Below are 6302 nucleotides of genomic sequence, written 5' to 3'. Positions count from 1 at the left end.
GATTATGTTCGCCAAGCTACCTGGATCCACTAAAACACGTTTAACTTGAATTTTATTCAAAAGGATAGAGATTACTAGGGCGTCGTTATGAGGATGCGATATGCCTTCCACTTCCTCGTCATAGAATGATAAGACGTACTCGGGCACATAGCTCTGAGTCCATTTTTTTCTGGTGATAGATACTTTGGTACGCTTGAACACAGGTCGTTGAGGGACATTGACTTCGCCAATGATTATGTGGATCACATGATGTGGTTCTTCTTGCTCATTTTTCCTTGTGTCTCTCTCCCTGAAGTGATTCTTAGCCCGATCATTTAGAAATTCTCGAAGGTGTCCCTCGTTGAACAGCCAAGCCACCTCTTCCTTAGCTGGCGACAATCTTCTGTCCTATGGCCATGTGTACCATGATACTTGCACATCAAGTTCGGGTTTCTTTGAGAAGGATCGGTTTGCATAGGCCTGAGCCACTTGGTGTCTTTGATTTTTCCAATAGCCGACACAATTCCTTATGCATCCACGTTAAAGTTGTACTCCGATAACCAAGGAGCCTCTGCGGGATTGGTATGCTTATTGAATCCGTTTCCATTTACGAGTCCCCGAGAACTTTGACCCCGATCATTTCTTCGATCGTTCCGAGGAGCGTTTCGACCTAAACCGTGGTTCCTTCGATCGATATCTGGTTGATGCCTTTTCGTGTTCGATCTCGATTCCCTGTTCGTATCCTTCGGGGACTTGGCCACAAACCTGTTAGGATGAACTGAACCCGAGGTGGCTCCTAATTGGTCGTCCTCAACTCTGATTTTTGACTGGTAACGGTTTTGCACATGTGACCACGTCACAGCTGGATACTCGATCAAGTTCTGCTTTAGTTGTCGAGAAGCAATCGAGCTTCGCTTGTTCAAACCCTGCATGAAGGCCTGTACTGCCCATGAAAAAATCTTGACAAGAAAAAGTGTAAAGATAACGTGTGTAACAAGAATCAATAAAGAAATAGTCACTATTATCTTTAGCTCCACGGTGGGCGCCAAACTGTTTACCTCAAAAAATACGAGTAAAAATCAAATTTGATTTGTGATTTTAAAGATACGTGATTTAATTGAATACCAATTAATAATCAAGAAATATGACGTAAAAAAGAAAGAGAAAGGTGAATCAAACCAGTGTTACTTAACAGCAGTGACCTCGTGCATAGGGACCTCGAGGTAGGCTTGGTAAAATAAGAACAAGTATAAAAGCAAAGTAAGAACAATAGAGCTAAAGGATAATGCTGATGAAAAGCAGGCGAAAAAGGTAGAGTATATTCTATTCTCAGTGCACAAATGATGTTACAAATGATTGGGGTCCCCTTTATATAATAGGGAAACCCTAAATAAGGAATATTTCTATTTACAGTAGGGAATATTCTTGATACAGCTGTCTAACCGCCTAGTACAGAATTGTACAATCCTATTCCGGGATTTACGCCATGACTTTGGGGACGTGACAGGAATCTCGCTTGTTTTGGTACAAATCCATAACGGTACTATTTCGGAGTCAGACATACTCGGGCCTGGTATTCCTCGTACTCATATCTACGGACATTGCGCTTTGTCTTCGAGCTCGATTTTGGTCCATTGGTCTCGAATCTCGACCTCACCCGAACTCGGGCCCATGACGGACCCTCGAGCCTATAAATCGGAGGCATATGATTTTGACAGTATACACTTTTTATTATTTGGAGGGAGGGAGATGTGTAAATATGTGAGCTCTAGCTAATAAAGCCATTACAGGTTTCATCAAAATTAAATTGTTTATTTCTACCAATTTATTGTTTAAAATCCTTCAGCAGATTATCCACTTAGCTCAGATCCTCCATTTTCAACTTGCAAGCTTGAATGAAATGTATATAAAAGAAAGGATTTTTCTTCCTCACCAGAAAGTTAAGAACATATAGAATGTATATCAAAAACCTTAAAACCTGAGTGCACCGCTTCCAATGTTATGAGCAAGAAAGGGAATCGAACCATCATAAAAATTTCGATTAATCTTCACATCTCAGTTTGAAAGATGTAAGTACAATACTGACAAACCTGAAAGTAAATTACAGGAACATACCAAATAAGAGTCAAAGGAAAAGATCTTCTAGCCCGATCTGGAGGCTGTATAGTAACTGTGGATGCATGGTTTTCCATATCTTCATGTTGCATTCATTGAATTTCCTTGGTTGACTTGGCAGCAGATTAGGTGCACCAGTTTACTTACATGCGTGTTAGAGGTGTTGCATCACCAAAATGAGAAGGGATTTCCTTAGGCCTCTTTCATTTAGTTAAAGCCAAACATTTTAGCTTAGGAAAGCATCCACGGAAACAAACCAAAGTGTGATGATGAGATTGTTAGATTTTAACTATTTAAGTTCAGGAAAGTCTGAATTTTTTACTTTCCAGTGATCCCCTTCAAAGGCTTTGAGGAATAACTTTAGGATCTCCAAGTTAGGCGGTTCTACAATGGTCGATATTTGGGTCCAAGATAGACGAAACTTTGACAAAGTCAATCCGTTAGTTTCTAGAGGAAATTGAACTCGTAAGTAAGTTTAGCTGGATAGCTGTAGGAAACCAGCTTGAGGGATTCAAGGTGACTTAGAAACTCTAATCTGGGAAGAAGGCCACACCTACCCATTCGATTGGATGGATTATCAGAATTGGAAAAAAACCAGACTATACACAGACATGCGACAAGTCTTATGCGATGTTATACCAAAAAAGGTCGATCAAATCAGTAGACCATGACCACCACTTCATGCCTTACGAATACTTTTCACTGGGGCTTAGATGTAGCTGGCCTACGTTAGCAACAACCTTATCCAGTATGCCAAGAGTGGACGTTTTTGACATATGCTATTATGACTGGCAGGGCTACAAAATGAAGCTGGCATCATGCTCCGAGAGATGTATTGCACTAAGAAAGAACAACAGCCTCGGTTATTCTATGCCAACACCTTGACCAGGTATATGAGGCCTTTCAGGGTCACTCTTCTTCGGAAGAACCCTGAAATGCCTCATATACCTGGTCAAGTGTTGGCAGCGAATAACCAAGGCTAATTTTCTTTCTTAGCTTGGAGCATGATGCTAACCACATTTATAGCTCTGCCAGTCATAATACCATACGTCAAAAACGCCCGCTCTCCCCTAACCCTCGTATTGTGAGCATTCCGAATAAGTGGTTGCTAACGAAGGCCAACTACATGTGTGCCTCCTTGGAAAAGTATTTATAAGGCATGGAGTAGTGGTCCTGGTTTGCTGATTTGATCCACCTTGCTTTGGTATTCCCATCGTATAAGACTCGTCGCAAGTCTGTATACTCTAGGCTCCTTTTGCAGTTCGTAGTCCATCCAGTCCAATCTGGAAATCCTAGAAAGGCATTAAGATCCTCCGATGCAACCGAGAGGTCAACACCCCAAACTACTGGCACTCTGAATTGAGGGCGCCAGTTGGCATACAATTCCTGCACCATAGTCAGATTGCCTGGCTGGCATCCTCACACAAAACTCTCCATTGCCTATCATCCTTCAGATTTTTCAACACCCCAGGCGCCCTCCACAAAGGACGTACCTCTTTGCAGCTAACTTCTTAAAGGATTTCTTGGCGGCACCATCCACAAATGTAAGAGCAGGAGCTGCTGGTTTCTGTCTCTTGGCCCAGAGGCTGCTGGCCCGCTTTCTGTTCAGGAGTAAGTTTCATCTTGCCTTTGTCTCCGGCAGAAGCTCAGGATGTGGAAGGCTTAGCCTGAGGGGCTTTCGCTTTCGGAGCCTTAGCTTTTGGAGCCATGAGTAGGTAACTGCAAAAGAAACAACTTCAGATAGTTGCCCCAGCTGTACGAATACAATAGCAGTCAGGTCTTGACTTTCCCATTAGGTTCAGTTATCAGGCACCATAGTTAACCAATGACATCAATATGAAGTATGGAAGAGTGCACAATTCAGCTATCTACTTTGCCTGCGACTAGTTCCGGGCAACTTCAACTTCAGGTTGTGCAATCAATTCCAAATAGTTAGCTTTTTCCAGAAAACTACCATACACGCAACCCTTTGCAATGATTCATAAAACCCACAGAAAGTTGGTTCATACACATGAAAATATCAGGTATCATACTACTCTTTCAAGTCTCACCACAAAGTTATGCAACACAACTGCTCAAAACTAATTATAAAAGGCCAGTAACCAACCAGAAGGGAGCATACTTGAGGAAAATTATGGAGAAAACACTAGCATACATGGAACTAAAAGCTTAGATCACGCACTTAAGCACATATGACAGTAATTGATTTTCGAGTCCCAAACTACTCTAGTAATTACACAGAAAAGCACAAGATCAAGCACATAAGAGCACTAACAACCATAAATCAGCTGGAGTAAAACTCTGTCAAGAGGTACTCAGACTTCCCTCTTCTAGTCAAACACAGCTCTATCATATATTAACAAATTCATTTGCACAAACTTAAGGATAGAAAACATCATTGCATGGACAGTGGAGCCATAGCACATGATTATTTACACATGCAAGTTAAGATAAATAAGATTGAGGAGTATTCAACCTTCTTCCTACCCAATCAATTTTTAACAGTATCAAGCAGTGAAATACCTAAAACAGCAAAAGAAACACTTAATGGCAGGTAATATAACTTAACCGTAACACAAACAACCACAAGCTTCCTACTTGATTCAACAAGTGCCACCCCACACTTATGTAATTAAGCATATCAAACATGTGTGTGTGTGTGTACCAAGGAAATGGTAGTCAGGTATGAAGGACACATTCACAACACTATTTTCAAGGTAGGAGCTCAAATGAGAGCGACACTGGTTCAAATCGCAATCTAAGATCCAGCACCAACATAAAATGTTCTGAATTATTGTCTCAGAAGAATAAGCAGAGAGCAAAGAAGCACTTAGATTGCTAGGACAGACGTAACAAGCAGTCAACTCTAGAAGCACAAACACGAGACACTAACATATGACTAAGCAAGGTACCATGCGCAGGCCCCACCAATACTCTTACACTGCACACAAGTTCAATCAAAACTTATGAGTAGGCTACTCAGACTTCACCAGACAAGCCAAAGGTCACTGTGGCAATCAATCAAACATGTCGCAGGCATGGCACTTCATTCAGAACATTCCAGCAAAAAAATGGACTGCCCTCCCAATATCAATGGGAATTATAGTTAATCATAACACCAGCACCCAACTTCAACAATTTTCAAGGATCAAGCATGAATTTAGCCCTTTAGGGCACTAACAAGGCAAAAGTTGTCATGTACTAGCGCGAAATGGAATGGGGTGGTGAACGAGGGAATTGGTTTGGAAGAGGAACTTCTAGTGCCTGTGTCAAAGCAGACTCCATAACAACATAAAATCAGAGAAGTTCAGTTGCATCCTAAGGGCTAAACTATCATTGACAAAAAGAGCCCTCGGCAGAATTTGGCCTACCTGCGCCAGGTCAATGATAGTTTAGCCAGCTAGATTTAACTGCAACCAAAGAGTCAAACCCAGAACTAGGTTAGCTCAAAGGTACCACAGTGAGCTCCACGGTCAGAAAATAATCAATGCATAACTTACAGCATTTGGTTGGTCTTATACTCTTATTGAACTCCACATTCATATTATCTGCATAAATTGTGCCAGAATTTGTTATGCAGTATCAAATGTGAAATAAGAATATCTATATTTGCAATACATGGATAGACTCATAGAAGTAACTAAAAACCAAAATATCCTTATTTCGATTTTTGGGCCTAAAGGTAAGATTTGAAATCTAAAATTTTCCATGCTTGTGAGCTTACCATTGAGTCTAGCCCGTAGAAAAGGTGTTTTACTTTTTCTGCTTTGGGCTTTTACGATCCACTACTTTTTAAAGTATATATAGGAGGTAGGGGTGTTAGCAAAAAGGGAAACTACCAGCTATGTACATTTATAAATAACATATTACAAAAATTAGTCAATTCATAAAATATTACTAATATTAGCCAAATATTATTAATATTAACCAATTAGCTATTTGTAGCAAAAAAGGGTTATATTTTTGCTTTCTATTGAGTGGGTATTATTAGAATAGATTGGGTACATCTTAAGGAGCTTGAATCTGAGTTTTGGGATGATTTGGTGAAGTTTTGAGGTGGTTTGAATTTAAAATTCAAAGTCAAAACTGAACATGAAAAAAATGATATATATCACACTGTGTATCATTTATGTATCACATATGTATCATATTTGTATCAATTGTGTATCACATGTATACATATGTGTGAGATACATGCGTGATACATG

The 6302-nt window shown here is 40.3% G+C and overlaps 1 long non-coding RNA gene across 1 annotated transcript; it reads right to left on the bottom strand.

The window, feature by feature from the left end:
* Positions 1-1993: 1993 nt before the first annotated feature.
* Positions 1994-5850, bottom strand: LOC107807391 (uncharacterized). Its single transcript, XR_001652894.2, has 2 exons — positions 5595-5850; positions 1994-5504 (listed from the first exon to the last, which is right to left on the bottom strand). It is a non-coding gene; the product is annotated as an uncharacterized LOC107807391 (long non-coding RNA).
* Between the last annotated feature and the right edge of the window lie 452 nt (positions 5851-6302).

This window comes from Nicotiana tabacum, chromosome 20, assembly GCF_000715075.1.
Source record: "Nicotiana tabacum cultivar K326 chromosome 20, ASM71507v2, whole genome shotgun sequence".
NCBI lineage: Eukaryota > Viridiplantae > Streptophyta > Magnoliopsida > Solanales > Solanaceae > Nicotiana > Nicotiana tabacum.
Note: the sequence above shows the minus strand (reverse complement) of the source record. Positions and strands in the feature narration are given on the sequence as shown.